We start from the raw sequence: 15,921 nt of genomic DNA, 5'->3' as shown, positions 1-15,921 counted from the left end.
GAGTTGTTAGCATGGAGCCTGACACGCGGCTCAATTTCATGAACCATGAGATCATGACCTGAGCCATAACCAAGAGTAGGACACTTGACCACCCAGGTGCCCCTTCAGCTCCTATTTATTGAGCACCTACTACATGCCATACTCTGTTGAGTGCTTTGCATGGATTTGGACCAGGTTTTGCACCTCAGTACAACTGGCAATTTAGATGGCATACAGTGGTGTTGTCAGGGGCTTCCTGTGCATTGTAGAAGGTCTATCAGTATCCCTGGCCTCTACCTGCTAGATGCTAGTAGCACCCTCCAGTCCAGTTGTGGCAACCAAAAATGTCTCCAGACACTGCCAAATGTTCCCTGGGCGTGGGGCAAGTCACCCCTGATTGAGGACACTGATTTAGACCACTGGCTCTGAAACCAGACTGTCCAGCTTCAAACCTGGATCTCTTTCTCACTGGCTGTGAGAGTCTGGGCAAATCACTCATCCGCCCTGTGCATCAATTTCCTCAACTGTAAAATGGGAGAACAGGCTTATTATGACAAATGGCCCTCTGCCCTTGCTACTCCCTCCCCTCAAACATCTCCTCCTCTGCCAGTAGCTCACTCCTTTGCTTCCACTCTGCAATCAATCACCTTATCCAAGACCTTCCTTGACTATTTCCTGGCCCCTCACACCCCCTGCCCCTCTCTGTCCTATCATCCTGCTTTGGCTTTCTTTCTAACACCACCCCAGATATGTTGTACGTTGTTGATTTATTGACCAGCTTCCTTCCCGCAGAGGGTGAACTCCATCAGGACACGGTACTTTGCTTTGCTTTGTTGACTGTCGAAGCCCTGGGGTTGAGAAGAGGACCCAGCCACAGTAGGTACTGAATAACTGCTGGATGAACAAATGTGTGCCTTGAGAGTGGTCTTCCTCCTCAGCCACCCGTGAGGAGATGGGTCTGCTCTCTCATGTTAGCATCAAGGACACTAGACGCAGAGGTTAAGCCACTTGTCCACACCCATCAAGACTTAGGTGGATGGGGGGGATGGGGAACAACAGTGCCAGGAATTGACCCCAGGAGAGTCTCTTTGTTCCATGCTCCACAGCCTGGTGATCAGGGTAAGCTTTACAACTCCTGCCTCCCTGTAGGCACTGTGGGTTTGCTGGAGGTGGGGATAGATCTTTAGGGGGATCTTCCCCATGTCTCTACAAAGTCTGGGATGAGTTCGTACACCTCAGGGGCTTTCTCAGCGCCTGCTGACCAACCCACTGCAGTGAAGCAGTGCCACCCAAATCCCATCATTCTGTTTGGCAAGAGGTAGGGGGACTCGGGTCTGCATGCCAGGAGACAGAGCAAGGCCAGGACGCCTCCTGGTGGCCACCTCGTGGCATCCCTTCTCCTTTCCTCCTTGACTTTAAAAGATACACACACACACACACACACACACACACACACACACACATACACACACACACACACACACTGTGTGTTTCTCAGAGTGTGTGCCCACGTTTGTCTCCCACATGTATCTGCATTATTCAGGCGCACAGATGTCCACACACTCAACACACAGTAACACAAACACAGGAATATACGTGCAAAGACAGTGTGTTAATGTATGTCTGAGTGTTTGTATTTGTGTGTTTCCATGAGTCTCCATATACCTACCATTCTGTGTTTCTGAGACTAAATGGGTATGTGCCAGTCACACAGATGTACATCCATAAGAAGTATATGGCAACCCACTCACAAAAGCACACAGAGAAACTGACGCTGTGCATTTCTGGGTGTGTATCACCTGGGTGTTTCTGAACACATGTGTCCCTGTCTCTGTGCTTCCCTTCATTCCACAATTTGTTCTTTCCCTAAGCTGTATCTGCATCCCACCCAACCATTTCTGTGTTTCTGTGCATAGGAGGTGCTAAGATAGAGTAAGATTCAGAAACACACACATGCACACTCACAACCACAGAGAGATGTCCCCCACCACACATACACACAGTGCAGACTTACGTCCAGGGACAAACCCCACTCCCTCACACTGGGGATACAAACCCACAACCCGGAACCCTGCAGGCAGGCTACAGACACCTGCCTGGGCTTTCCACCTCCCCACTGAGCCCTGTTCTAGAGCACCACACTGGTTCGTTCCCCCACCCACCAGGGTCTGACACATTTCTCCTGGAAGAGGAAGAACCAAAGCATGACACAACAACTCAGTCCCCACAGGGGCTAAGGAGGAAGTTTGGAAAGGTGTGCTTCACGTGCTGTGGCATTCTGTAGCACCAAAGCATTTCACATCCAGTACCCTGTATGAGCCTCGGTGAGGCTGGTTTTGCAATCAGATGGAGCAGGCATAGAATTCCGTTCTGCACGCACTAGTTGCTAGACCTTGGGTGAGTCAGGTAGCAGTTGAACCCTGTGGAGCAGTTGAACATCTACCACAGAGCCTGGCACACAGCAGGTACAAAACAAAAATGGCCACGTGACTGCAGAGAAAGACCTCCTAACACTCCCCAAATATGCTCATGCCAACTATCTTGCATTTTCCTCCAACCTGCCACCATCTCCACCATGGGAGTCCCCAGTCAGGTACCCAACCACACCAACAATGTCCATCTAACCTCATGGGTTAGATGGCCATCTCTTGGTGACTCAGTCAAGGTCCCCAAAGGGACTGTGCCAATGCTTTCACACTTCCCACCCCATAACCCCATCACCCCAACAAATGCCCTTTCTCCCACTTTGCTGAAAGAATGTGTCTCTTTGACTTGCTCTTTCTCACTTCCAAATTTCACCATCCTTAGACCTTTCAACATGCCCCTCACCCCTCCCCTCCTCTCTGGGAGGAAGGGGTAACCCTTCTCCTGGCCAAGGCTGATCAACCACCTGTTCTCCTCATCCCACCTCCTCCCACCCTCTCCAAGAACTCCTCCTCTTACCATTTGTCCTCTCTGGGCCTTGATTCTGCCACCTCTACATCTTCTGGCTCTTTCCATTCCTCCTGCAAGTCTGCTCGAGGCTTCACTTCTTCCACCACCCCCTTCAACCAACAAACTCCTTCAGAGAACACAGACAACCACACACTGTCATCTCTTGCAGTGTGGCTTCCACTCCATTCACACAGCTTACTAAACCAGTCTCCAGTGACTGCTCATGACTAAGTACAAGGGCCTTACCTCAGCCCCCAGCTCCTGAAATATGGCACTTCCACTTACTCAACATTTACTGACTGCCTTTGTGCTCAGTGGGAAGCCTTCATGAAGATGCGAAACGTGCTTCTAAGTGCTGGTCTCCACTGATAAAGCACACACCGGTGCAAGACAGGAACTTCAGCCTTTGCTTCGGGTCCACTGGGTCCCAGAAACAGAGCCTGGCTTGAGCCGTGGTAGCAGACGATGCTGAAGCACCACCCACATCTCACAGATCTCCCTTCATCCCACCTCTGTGAGGCCCCTCTACACTGGCTTCTGAAAGCCACCACCTGCCAACTTTTGTGTTTTGCTCGGTCTTCCTTTGGGCTACTGAGCCCATGTTTCCCCCACACAGACAGAGGCAGAAGTGCCTGGGGGTTTATGACCTGTGATCCCCTTAATCAAAGACCAAATGGAACAGGAGAATGAACCCTCACTCCGGTCCTTTGCTTCAGGTGAGAACAACTCTGAGGCATAACAGGCTCCAGAGGAACACTGTGGGAGGGGTTGAAGCTGCCCTCTGTGGGCTCTGCCTGACTCCACATCCCTCCATGCTTCCTGCTTCCAGGTCTCCTGTGGGGGCATTTCCATCACTTGCACACGAATCTTATCTCACGGTCCTTTTTGGGGAAATCTGACCTAAGACACCTGCCTTGACTAGCAGCCTAAGAAAGTCAAAGTTCAGAAGTCTTTGCACTGGTGGGGTCCAGCATCACAGTGGAAAGACCATTTCCTTCATGAATGTGGTGATAAAAAGAGCTGCTGCATAATGAATGCAGGCATGGAGAAGGGCATGCTTTCCAAAGGGATGGTTAAGGGGGGCAAATGACAGGCTACCTTGTCCACGGTCATCACAAACGACCCATTGGAGAGGCCTGGAGTTTGAGTGCTGTAAGCTTTGGGCACCAACTGTGGCTGGCTACTGTAATGTACAAATAAATGGGAATTTGGATGACCCACTTCTGGCTACCCACTCACACTTGCTGCACCCAAAACTTGAACTGAGCAGCTTGAATTTTCTCCCACAGGGTCCTAAGTCCCTCTTCTCTCAACCTGTGCAGAGCAGGGGTGGTGGTGTGGAGTGTGAACAGCTGGAGCCCTGCCAGGAGGCAGCAACAGCTTGGGGTAGCAACACCACTGTGTGCCAAACACCATGCCTGACGCTGGAGACAGGAGGGAGTATGATGGGAGTGGCATGGTCCCTGCCTCCACAGAGCTCAGAGTTCAGAGGGGGTGTTGGACACTGAACAGATGATCACATTGACTAATCACAAGTGTGTTAAGTGCTTTGAAGACCAAGTACAAGATGTAATGACAGCACCCATTGGGGGGGCCAGTGGGAGGGAGACTAACGTAGGCTACTGATTACTTCATCCTTTGAACAACAGCCACTTCAGATCTCTTCTTTGGCTTCCTTGGTAGTAAATTTTATGAATCTCCTCCAGTCTCTCTGACTACTGCTTCCATCCCTATATGTGAGGCCCTCACCATTCAGTCCTTGGGTTCTCTCTCTCTCTCTCTCTCTCTCTCTCTCTCTCTCTGCCCCCTGTCAATTTCAATCCCCTCCCACAACCTCAGCACTACCCTATACAAATGAATCCCACCCTTAACCTGTAGCCTTTAACTCTGTTCACAGCAATATTTCCAACTGTATTCTGAGCATCGCTACCTGGATGTTGAGCAGGATCCTTGAATGCAACCTGGCCAAAACTAAACCCATCCCTGGTCCCACCTCCCCCAATCAACTCAGCCACCCAGACCCAGAACCGCCTCAGGACCTCTCTGACTTTTCCTCCTCTCTCATCAAATGGCAGGTCTTATAAGGTCTTTCCCTGTAATATCTCTCTTTTTTTTTTTTTTTTTTAATTTTTTTTTCAACGTTTTTTATTTATTTTTGGGACAGAGAGAGACAGAGCATGAACGGGGGAGGGGCAGAGAGAGAGGGAGACACAGAATCGGAAACAGGCTCCAGGCTCCGAGCCATCAGCCCAGAGCCTGACGCGGGGCTCGAACTCACAGACCGCGAGATCGTGACCTGGCTGAAGTCGGACGCTTAACCGACTGCGCCACCCAGGCACCCCTCCCTGTAATATCTCTTATCTCTTCCCTTTCTTGTCCATTTTCACAGCCAACCACTGTGATTATCTCAAGTCTATACTACGTCAACAGCCCCCTAACTGGTCTCCCTGCTTCCAACTCACCCACCCAACAAGCCATTAACAGATTAACTATCTTAAATTACCACTTCAGACAAAGATACTCCACTCCTACTCATTTACTCTACACAAAAAGTCACAAAAGTACATAAAGATATGCATGAAGAGGTTCCCCATGTATTATTTACACCAACGAAATGCTGGAATTAACCATCCACGAACAGGGGACCGGTTTATTTAATGATATATCTGCACAATAAAATACTGTGAAATAGTTAGAAAGAATCATCTAGGGGTGACTGGCTGGCTCAGTTGGTAGAGCATGTGATTCTTGATCTCAGGATTGTGAGTTTGAGCCCCGCGTTGGGTGTAGAGATGGCTTAAAAATAAAATCTTAAAAACATCATCTAGATCTACACATACAGTGACACAGAAAAACTGCCTCAACATACTGTTAACAAAGTATGTTGCAGGACACTATGTAAATCATAATACCATTTTTGTAAAGCTATAGATAGCTCATATATATTTGGGAGGAAATCTGGGAGGATATGAACCAAACTGTTAATGGGGAATAGCTGTTAGAGGAGGGGTCTGAAAGATGTGTTTCTGGAACTTTTAAATCTAAGTACTGTAAGATCTGTACAGAAAAGTGCACAAACCCGAAGTGTACAGTCTGATGAACTTCCACAAGGCAAACATACTTGTATAATCAGCACCCAGATAAAGAAACAGAGCACTGCAGGGACCCCCCAAAGCCCACTGTGATGTCTTCTGGTCTCTCTCACTCCACAAGGGTAGCCACTATCCTGATCTCTAACACCAGATATTAGTTTTGCCTGTTTTTTGAACTTTATAAATAGAGAAGGCCGTTTTTTTTGGGTGGGGTGGACCGGCTTCTTCTGCTCAGTGTTATGTTGACTGTGTAAGGCCCACTCGTGTTGTGTGTAGTTGTAGACGGCTTATTATCACTGCTATATAGTATTCCACTGTATGAATATACCACAATCTATTCATCCACTGTACTGTTTAGTATTTTTTTCCAGCATAGGGCTATTAGAAATAATGCTGCTATGATTATTTCAGCACTTGGCCTTTAGGGAAGATTCACACATGCATCTCGGACATATACCTAGGAACAGAACTGCTGGGTCATAGGGCAAGAATTTTTTCAGCTGCCAAATGATTCGCCAAAATAGTTGTACCAATTCACACTCCAACCAGCACGTTGGGAAAGTTTTATTTCTCTTTTGTATGTGTCTATGTCTCTTGAATTTTTTATAGTTAAATGTATTAATTCTATAATGTAAATGAAGGCAAAACCTAAATTTATAAATAAATCACAGCTTCAATCATGCCATGATCCTATTTAAAACCTGAGAATGGCTCCCCGTTGCCTGCCAAATTAGGTTCAACCTTTGCAACCAGGCATTCAAGACTCCATTATCAGATTCCCAGCCCATCTGCTACTGGTCTCCCTCACAATCTTCCCACCCCAGCCCAGCTGGGCGCCTCATTACTTTAGGTACATCCTCAGTAACGTCCTCATCTTGGTTTTCTCTCCTTTACTTTCCTCCCTTGCTCACCTTCCCTATTAAAATTCTAACCATTCTCTAGAGCTAAGCTTTAAATAATACCTATAGAGTTATTCGGCACTCACCAAACTCTTAGGGCTGTTGCGAAGAGTAAACATAACAATTAGGTAATGTAATGATACAAACATTTAATCCTTGGGATGTCCTAGGTGGGCGATGGCATACTGCAATCACTTGATAAAGATGACTATTATTATTATTATTATTATTATTATTATTATTACCAATTGTGTCTGACATTATGCCACATGTTTCAAGTGGGCATCATCTAAAGGTCACAATAAACTATGAGTAAAATAGTTACTGCCCCATTTTACAGGAGAAGAAAATGAGAATCCAGAAAATTAAGGAACTTTCCCAAGGACACACACACCTACTAATGGCAGAGCTGGAATTCAAAGCCAGGTCTTTCTAATGCCAATAACCATGTTTCTCATGAACCACTCAACTAAATTCACTAAGCTTTACCACAGGATTCAAATGCCATATCTTCCACAAAGATTTCCCTGATCAGACTCCCTGAGTCCTAGGAGAACTTCATCTTCACTACTGGTGTACCTACTCCACTGAACCTGGAAACACAGTCCTCAATCTAGCTGATATCTGAATCTACAGTGAAAGCTCATTCCTCACTTACTACCCTTCAGCACCTAGGACAGCACCCAACATTGCCTCTCCCCACTAATAGTGTTTAATTGAATTAGCTTTATTTTTAGGATGCATCCCCAAGAAAAATGCAAATTCTCGAATAAAGCAAACAAGTTTCACTCATATGTGCTTAATGTACCTTTTCCCAAAATCAAGCATTCATAAGGAACAGGATTAAAAAAATGATTTATTTATCATAATGATTTATCATCATGATAAATTATTAGTGTAGATACCATTATTTATAGCACTTAACCCTGTGCCAGGCACTAGATAGATAATTTAACCATAAATCTGACAGTCAAGAATTGTTATCCTAATTTTACAAAAAGGAACCAAGCTCAGAACAGATCAGGAACTTGTCCAAGGTTATACCAGACAAGACAGAGATAGGCTTTAAACCCAGGTATGTGTGAAAAACAATCTTATTCTCAACTGCTAGAGATTTCAGCACTGTGGTGGTGGGAGGAAGAGGAAACAGAGAATACAACTATTCTCCACTTTGACATTTTACCAAAGATGGATCTTTACAGCTTTGTCTTCCAGATGAGGAACCCAAAGCTGAGAAAGGTTATATGACTTAATCCAGGTCCCCAGGTTGCAAAACCCCTAATCATGTCACTGACCAGAGTGTAATCTTGTCTCTGTGAATGGCCCACTATGGGTCCATATCATAGGCTGTGAAGTTCCCTAGACACAAGAGCTCTGGGTCAGTCTGTTATTTTAAACTAGGATCAGAGCTATACCATGGCCCCTGAGCCCACTGCTTCCCCTGCCCACAGCTACTGCTCTTTTGTTCCTCTGAGACAAATACCCTGGAGGGTGCTGCCTCTTCTTCCTCCATGGTCAACCTCTCCCTGACTTAGCTATTCCTAAGTGACTTCAGCCTCACATGTCTTTCTTGCCCACGTCTTAAAACTCATCTGAAAATCAAGGCTGAGGTGACATGCAGGCACTCAGACCTCCTTAGCCCTGATACTGCCTCTGGCTGTGTCTCCAAAACCAGGTCAAGGAAGCACAAACCCTGACTGAGGGCCCTTTACCTCCCCCTCTTCTCTCTGCAGCTGTAAAAATCTGCCTTCCATTGAAATCAGAGAAGATTCCATTTGGAGGGAACTTCTGGGTCATCCAGACTAACGTCTTCCTGTGTAGAGGGGCAACTGAAGTCTACAGAGGGACATGAGTCAATGACTATGTTGAAATTAGAATTCAGGTTTCTTAACTGCCAACCTCTCAGCCCCTTTTCACAGCGAGCAGCCATTTGCCACTATTTCTGGAGCATGTTCAGGAAGCAGCAAAGCCTAGTGGTTAAAACCATGGCCTGAGTTGTAGAGCTGGCCCTGGTCACTTTATTGGTAATGTGATCCTGGGCAAGTTACTTACCTTCTCTGTATCTTGGTTTCCTTCTATTCAAAGAAATAGAGAAAATAATGGTATGCACCTCAAAATATGTTTATGTGGATTAAATAAGTTAATATTTGGTAAAAAAAAATACTTAGAACGGGGTCTGGCACATAGGAAGTGCTATTTAGTAAATGACATATAAGTATTTGTTAATTAGGTAAACTGTGTCTCCATGTCTCCTTTTGGGAATTCAAATTCAGTCTTACTCTACGTTACCAGAGTCATAGCCTTAGCTCACCCCCTAACCTTCTCTTGCCTGGACTACTGCAGTAGTTAACTAACTTAGAGGCTCCCAAACACTTGCCTGGAGGCCAGTGGTGGTTATATAGTTTGGAATACATTGGGAACTCAGTTAAAACACAGGTTCCTCTGTCCCCTCTCCTGAGAATTCTGGTTCAGTAGGCCTAGGGTGGGGTCTGTGAATCTGTAGTTTCCCCAGGTACCTGAAATGCTTGGTCAGGTGGTCAGTCTCTACTCTAACTGGTGTCTCAGCACCAGAACATTCTCTTCTGCCAGCTCTCCACTCTGTGGTCTGCATGAACTTTCTAAAACTTAATCCTGAATATGTCATATCTTTGATTAAAACCTCCAATGAGGTGTCTGGGTGGTTCAGTTGGTTGAGCATCTGACTCTTGATTCTGGCTCAGGTCATGATCCCAGGGTCCTGGGATTGAGCCCCATATTGGGCTCTGTGCTGAGCATGGAGCCTGCTTAAGATTCTCTCTCTCTCTCTCTCTCTCTCTCTCTCTCTGCCCCTCTTCCCTACTTGTGCTCTCTCTCTAAAATAAATAAATAAATACATACATACATACATACATACATACCTCCAATAGTACCTCAATGCTTGCAGAATAAATTCTAAAGGGCTTAACACACATTGCCTTTCAGATCTAGTCCCAATCTACATTTCCAGCCTATTTTTTCCTGTTTCTCCAATGTGCTCTCCATTCCATTCACACTGAATAATTCAGGTAATTCCAAACATCCCATGTGACCAACTACCCCCAAATGTCTTGCCAATCATCCTGCATATAAAATTCTTACCATTCCCTTCTCTTCTCGAGAAAGATGCTTTTAAAAACAACTGTTTGTTAAAGTATAGTATATATACAGAAAAGTGTACAATTATATGATGTACAATCATAAGTGTACAACTTGATGAATATTACAAAGTACACTCACACAGGGAGCCAGCACCCAGATCAAGAAGCAGAACATTACCAATGCCCCAGAAGCCCCTCATGAGTAATGGTTACTTCTCCAAGAGTAGCATCATCCTGACTTCTAATACCACAGGTTGGTTTTGCATCTTTTGTACTTTTTTTTTTTTTGAGAGTGAGAGAGAGAGAGAGAGCGCGTGCGCACATGAGCAGAGAAGAGGCAGAGAGAGGGGGAGAGACAGAATCCAAACCAGACTCCATGCCTGTCAGCACAGAGCCTGACATAGGACTCAATCCCACGAACTGTGAGATCATGACCTGAGCTGAAATCAAGAGTCAGACACTTAACCAACTAAGCCACTGAGGCATCCCTCTTTTGTACTGCTGTATACACAGAATTGTCTTGTATATATTCTCTGGTGTCAACTTCTTTAATTCAACATTATGTTTGAGAGTTTCATTCACATTGTTTCAATGCAGTTCATTCTCATAGCTTTATTGTCTTATATTGTGTGAATATATAAAAATTCTATTGCTGATGAATATTTGGGTAGTTTCCAGTTTGGGGATATCACAAAAAGCTCTGCCAAAGACATTCTCATATGTGTCTTTTTGCAACCATTTATTTGTGCACTTTTGGGGAGGGGGGCACAAACCTAGGAGGGAAATTACTGGGTCATTAAGGATATGCATTTAAAATGCTTTTTAAATGGATTAAGCATGATGTGGACTGGAAATATTAACAGAGATTATCCTTCAGCAAGAAGCAATGTTCTGAAGAGATGAGGCTCAGAACTAAAATATTTTGGGAAGAAGGATGGTGGGAAAACTGTTGATTAACCGTCTATCTGGCTCACATTTATATTCCCCAAATGTAATAGTTGTTAAGTCAATGTATAAAGGGCAGACAGCACCCAATACAGAAGACGGAGGGGTGAAAAAGGCCTGGAACTCAGTAAGCATTCAACAAATGCTGGCTATTATAATTAACCCCTTCAAGAATCATTGGCCAATAGCTCACTAATACCATCTTTCATATATTGTCATTATTTCATTGATTCTAAGACACACAATTTCAACATCTCTGAAATTAAGATGTGAATGACAACTGATGGCAAGTCAGTAAAATTCTGACATGTTATATCTGTCTTGGTGGTACAAAAATGAAGTTGTGACTTGAAGTTGAAAACCTAATGCAGAACAGGAACGAGCAGCCCAAAGTGTTGGGAACTGTCCGTGGTGCTGACCCAGGTGCTGAGTCCTTGGCTTGCCTGGGCCGGAGGTGGCAGCACACAGGGAGGGGAGATCTCAGAACAACAAAGCAACCCCAACCCATGTTTGTTTTTAAGTCTTGATTCCTTTCCAAGGGCTTAACTGATGCCTCAGATTCCACCCTTCCCTCCAAGGGCTTACTGATGCCTCAAATTCCACCCTTCCACATAAAGACAGGAACTCCCACTTACAGAGCTCCCAGAGCCTACAACAGGCATTCAACCTACTTCATCTAATCCTCACAACCAGAGTTGACCCATGGAGGTTAATTAACCTGCCCAAGATGGCAAAGCTGTTAAGTAGGAGAATGATCTTGGTCTAGTGCAGACCAGAATGTAATTTTCCCTTTAGGCTGCTTTACACTAGGGGGACAATTTACAGTCCCCACAAGTGGCTGCCTTTCCCCAGGAAGCCATTCCCAATAGCTCTTACGACAATGTGAGCAAGCTGTGGAAGAAGCTGAGTTGTGGGCAAAAAGGTAGAGGCTGTGGTCCCCTCTGGCAGTAGGAAGCCTCACTTTACATTGTGTGTGACTTCCTCAGAACTCTTTCCAAGATTTGAAGGGAGAAGAAGGACAGATCATAAAGACACAGAGCTGAAACTGGTGGGAGTGAGGGAGGCAAAGGGTACATGATAAGAATTTGAGAACACCAGATAGGGAGGGTCTAAAGATTTTGAGAGAATTAATTGGGTAAAGTATACAAATGTGCTTTGTATCTCTAAAGAGTTATGCCTCTGGAAGAAAATATTATTCTCATTTGTCCAATGAAATATGCATTGACTGAGCTCATTTCCTATCCCATGCTTTTTGTGACTTTGGAGATTAGAAGACACAGTCACTGTCCTTATGGAGCTTACAGTTGGTGGAGGGGGAAGGGATAGAAAACAGATAAGTAACTGTCATTCATTCAACAAACTCTTACTAAGTGCCTATTCAGTACCAGGGCCTGTGCAGGAGACTCATAATACAGACGAATTAAATCCAAATCCTGTTGAAACTCCCAGTCTATTGGGAGACAGACAAGTAAATGCGCAATTATAACACAAGCTGTTATAATTACAACATACAATAGTTCAAGGACAGAGATATACACATAGTACTATGGGAACTGAGGAGTAATTAATACAGCAGTAATAGTAGAGGTAGTGCTTGGGTTGTAAGAAGAACTATTTCAATACTGAATTATACTTGGTTGCAAACAAAATCATAGGAAGATTTTATTGTAGACGCAAGTGCTACCTTCTGGGCGTTTACAACTGAAAACCATATTGACAAGTATGTAGGAAGAAGGCAAAAATGCAGAACCAAAATCTTAACCGAGGACAAAGAACTCTGAGTGCACAGTAAATGCATTTGGGGGAAGAGATCCTACACTTACCATGGATGGTCAGGGGAAAGTCATTCACTGTATTCTTACCAGCATGAGAAGACTTTCTTGAGAAGAGGTATTTCAGCAATCATTGGAAGGAAGATAACAGTCCCCACAAGTGGCTGCCTTTCCCCAGGAAGACATTTTCAAAAGCCCCTAGGACAAGGTGAGCAAGCTCTGGAAAAAGCTGGGGTGTGGGAAAAGAGTGGAGTCTGTGGTCCCATCTGGCCCTAGGAAGCCTCATAATCCGCATACCATCCAAGGCTTCCAGAATCTGCCACAAACCTATACTACAAGTCTTACATCATGACCATACCAGGTGTTCCGTCCACACTGGATTACTCATCATTAACCAAACACAGCCTACATACTTCTGTCTTCTTAAGAGCACAGGCTAGGGAGCCAGAATAACTGGGTCCAGGACTTGCAGCATCTCTCTGCCACTTTCTGAATAAACTCAAGAAAGTTGCTGAACCTCTCTGAGACTCAGACCCTCATAAAATAGAAATAATAATAGAACGCACTTCTTGTGGTCATATTGATCAACTCTCACTGGATTATGCTGCAGTAACAAATGATGTCCAAATCTCAGTCGCTTATAGAACAAAGGTTTACTGCTTGCTCATATTAAACATCCCTTATTAGTTAGCTGTGGCTCTAACCCATTCATTCTTCTGGAATCCAGGATGAAAGAGCAAGCCCTATCTGGGACATGCTAATTTCCATGGCAGAGGAAAAACAGAAATAATGAAACCACAAAACATCTCTTCTAGCCACTGCACTTTTCTCTATGTACATTTAAAAATTTTAAAGATTACACAAAAGAAGAGATATATTTATCCCCTAATAATGTAAAAAGGCCAAAGGTATAGAGGAGATAGGGGAGCTCTCTCCCTTGTACACACATTGCAAAGCCACCAAATGATTTGTTATAAAAAGGCAGTGTGTTAGCCTATTTTAGCTCAGATTCACATTAATTGTGAAATAAATCACCTCGTGCCCCTAGCGGGGCTGACTTCAATGACATAACATATGTACAGTAACTGCCATGGGAAGATAAAGGCACTCAGGAAATTATAGGCACTATGATCAACAAGATTCTGAGATAGATGGCAGTGTCCCCACTTCCCAGAAACTCTCAGAATACCAAGGCTCTGAGAACTGAAGCACTTTGCCCAGCGTCCCATAGCAAGTTAATAGAGGGGCAGAATGCAAAACAAACCTGCCCAGACTACACAAAGAGTCAAACACAAATGCTCACAGCAGCATTATTCATAATAGTCAAAAAGTAGAAACAACCCAAATGTCCACCAACTGAGGAATAGCTAGACAAAATCTATTACACCCATTTAGTGGAATATTATTCAGCTGTAACAAGGAATGGGGAGAGCTGATAAAGGCTACAACACAGATGAACCCTGAAAATATGCAAAATGAAAGAAGCATCATGAAAAATACATTTTCTATGACTATTTATATGAAATGTCCAGAATAGGCAGATCTATAGAGATAGAAAGATTATTTATTTCTAGGGAGTGGGGTGAGGGGTGAGGAGAGATGGGAGAGCGAGTACTAATGGCTACAGGATTTGGGGGGGGAGAGATGATGAAAATGTTCTATGGTTGATTCTGGTGATGACTGTGTAACTGTGAATATGCTAAAAACCACTGAGCTGTACACTTTAAACAGTGAATTGTATGGCATGTAGTTATATCTTTCCCTCTATATATGTATATATACCCATTTCCTTTCCCAGGCCCTGTTCTTAACCCCTATTCTATACTGACCCCCCCACAGGGAGCCAGCAGCATGGTGGTGGATAATGCTTCTTCAGGTCAGGACTGGCCTCAACAGAGGCAGCAAACGGCTCCAGCTGAGCAAGAGGCCAGCATGTGAAGCCTGTTGCAGAAGCCAGATGAGGTCTAGGCTGTGCACTCTGGACCCCAGACATTCCATCTTCAAAGCACACATGTACACTCATATCCCCACAAAGGCACATGGATGAAGAAATGCAGTGAACACATAGGGGAGAGGGGAAGGAATCCCTTACTCCCAGCCATACCAGGGCAAGCTTTCTGTTTATGCCTCCGGCTCCCCACGGGCACCTTCCACAGTCTACACATGGTCAGCTTATTTCAGAGCCTACCAGACTCAGAAGAATTAACCAGGATCAGCAAAGACCAGTTGGAACCAGCTGGAATCACCTGCACCAGCCCTCCCCAGAGCAAACTCACCTTAGATGAGCTACTCAGTGCCAGAGGCTGCTGGTAAACCTGGTCTCAAGCTCTTGCTCAGCTCATCCAAATATCATGGCTGCTAAACATCCAGTCCCCCTCTGCATGCTCTGCAGGACGGAAGCTAACCAGGAGCCCACCAAGGCTTTCCAGGCCAGAACCTGCTTCCCACACCTGCTTAATGCCTGCTGGGGTTTCATACTCCTTGGATAGAAGCACCATATTTTATCTTCAGTTTAAACAAATGCCTCCCTTGATTTGGCCTTAGCAGAGCTGCTGAGCACCGCTGGGTTCCATCTTGGCCAAGGGACCTCAGTTCCTTTCTATTCCCTCAAATGAGGGCAGAGATCAGGTCTGCCTTACAGACTTGCAAAGATGCCTGGTACTCAGCAGGTACACTTTGGAAAACCAAAGGTGGAGCTTCCGAATTCCAGCCCTCAGCTTCTCAAACTTTAATTTGCAAATGAATCACCCAGGGAACTGGTTAAAATGCAGAATGAATTCTGCATGGGGCCTGGAATTCTGCATGTCAGGCTCACCAGAGGCCAATGCTGCTGATCTGTGGCCCACATTTTGAGTGGCACTTTAGCCCATTCCACTCACTCTTTTTGGATTTCTTCACCTTTTCTGATTGTGCAAAGAGTCTCTTGAGAAGCTGACAAAAGCTATTTATTCTCTCTTTCCTTAGAAAAGTACCTGTCAGCACATATACACAGTATGTTGCATAAAATTTTGAGGTTTGAGGTTTGCAGTCTAGTGAAAAAACTTTCTTTTGGACAGACACACTTTAGTTCTCATTAAAAAAAAAGAAAAAAGATGCAGTAGGGAACAGAAAACAAAACAAAACAAAAAGCCCCAGCAGAATTAGGACTCTTAGGTCTGGTCCTAGCTCTACCACAGATTTTCTG

At 44.8% G+C, this 15,921-nt stretch overlaps 1 protein-coding gene across 2 annotated transcripts in view; it reads right to left on the bottom strand.

Moving 5' to 3' along the window:
- The window catches only part of RIMS4 (regulating synaptic membrane exocytosis 4), a 61,349-nt gene that overhangs the window by 21,105 nt on the left and 24,323 nt on the right, over positions 1 to 15,921 (bottom strand). The window lies entirely within an intron of this gene.

This window comes from Panthera leo, chromosome A3 (genome assembly GCF_018350215.1).
Source record: "Panthera leo isolate Ple1 chromosome A3, P.leo_Ple1_pat1.1, whole genome shotgun sequence".
NCBI classification, from domain to species: domain Eukaryota; kingdom Metazoa; phylum Chordata; class Mammalia; order Carnivora; family Felidae; genus Panthera; species Panthera leo.
This window is presented reverse-complemented; position numbering and strand designations above follow the sequence as displayed.